A 1,706-nucleotide genomic window follows, 5' to 3' on the forward strand; every position below is an offset into this window, starting at 1 on the left:
TGGGGCAGCACAGCTGGGGTGGGAGCCGTGGGGACTGGGGGGCAGTTGTGCTGAGTAGCCTCCCTGTGGGGAGAAGCCAGGCTGGGCTGGAGCTGCATGAGCACTGGAAAGGTGAGCCTGGGGGTGACCCTGGGGCTGCTGGAGCCCCGAGTGACACAGGCGACACGACGGGGACACAGCTGTTGTGTGGGAGGTGTTGTGGCAGCCTGGGGGGCGGGGCGAGGCAGGAGGGGGGCCACCCTTGTGTCACGCTGAGATGGGTTACGAGCAGCGCGTTGGAGGAAGAGGATTCAACATGCGTGATGGGAAGCGGCAGCGGGTTTTGCTGCGCAGCTCACTTTCCCGGGAGGTTTTCTGTTCTCTGTTCCGCACGTGGCCCCTGCTTGGCTGGGGAGAGCTGTCAGGGTCAGCAGTAAGTTGCATCTTGCTTTTTATTTCTGGCGTGGGGCTGTCACTCTAAGGGACAAATTCCTCCCCCCCCACCCTATGCGCTTCGCTCACCATTGCCAAGTGTGCGTAGGGTGAAAAAAAAGCACGTGAAAGTGGCTGAGGAGTCTCTTTTAACGTAGAAACCAAATGTGGCTGTTCCGGTCTTTGCTGTTTGTAATGACGAGGAAATGATGTTGTGGGGTTTTGCTTCGGTTTGGAATATTCATTGTGTGGATGAGGCAAGTTGTGCAGCTTCTTCTGGTTGATTGTGGGGGAGCTGAGTGCTTGCTCCCTGCTGCTATGCAACCTTTAATCCAGACACAAAGCAGGCAAGTCACGATGAACGCATTTCCCTGGATCTTCAAAGCAAAAAGCAGCCAGGCCTGCTTGGGGGGGGGGGAAAATAAATCACGGGAGCGATCAGGCGGACTGATGTAACTGTGTTGTGTTTTATTTGGAAGACGTGGCTGATGGATACTTCAGATAATGTGTAAGCCATCTTTGGGGAGGGGTATCCATCTTTGGGGAGGGGTATCCATGCCTGACCCAACCCTGACACCCCTCTGCCTGCTGTCCTTGCCCACTACCAGCCCTTGGTGCTTGGCACAGCTTCCCAAGTCTCTCCTCTGCCCCCCGGGCCCGTCACCGATGACAAATAGCTTCTAACGCTTTCCTTGTGTAAACTAACACTGCCGCTCTTCACAGTCCCTGCCTCGCCGGATCGCCCTGCCCGCGACGGAGCTGGTTCGGGGCACGATTACGTGGCCTGGCTGCGAGGGAGAAGGCTGGGCAGGAGTGCTGCGTGTGCTGCCCTGCTTTCTGCCGCTGCTGTTGCTTGGTGCTGCAGGAAATGAAGCGATGTTGTCATGGCCTGGGTAACTGCTTCCCAGCAGCCGGAATCTGGAGAACCATCCAGAGTCGAGTGAAGTCCCTGCTTCCCATCTGCTCGCAAGGCTGGAAGCCCTGGCAGTGGCAGCTCTTGGCTTGTTTTTCACGTAGCAGCCAGGTTTGCAGGGAGTGGGGAGCACCTGGGGGCTCTGGTCCAGGACCCAGCAGCCTGGGCTGAGCTTTCCCTGTGTGGTGAAATGTCTAGGTCTGTGCCGGGGCCGCATCCTGCGGGCGCTTGCGTGACCCTGTGGGTGCCCGAGGAGCCTTCTGGCAGGAAACGAGCCCGTTTGTTGTAGTGATATTTCTCTGCTGTTTCCGCTTGGTCCTGGCTTGGCTCCCCACCAGCACGTGGGGACGGGATGGGCATGACCAGGACTGCTGAGGTGGGG

Source organism: Eurypyga helias, unplaced genomic scaffold (genome assembly GCF_000690775.1).
Source record: "Eurypyga helias isolate BGI_N326 unplaced genomic scaffold, ASM69077v1 scaffold1436, whole genome shotgun sequence".
NCBI lineage: Eukaryota > Metazoa > Chordata > Aves > Eurypygiformes > Eurypygidae > Eurypyga > Eurypyga helias.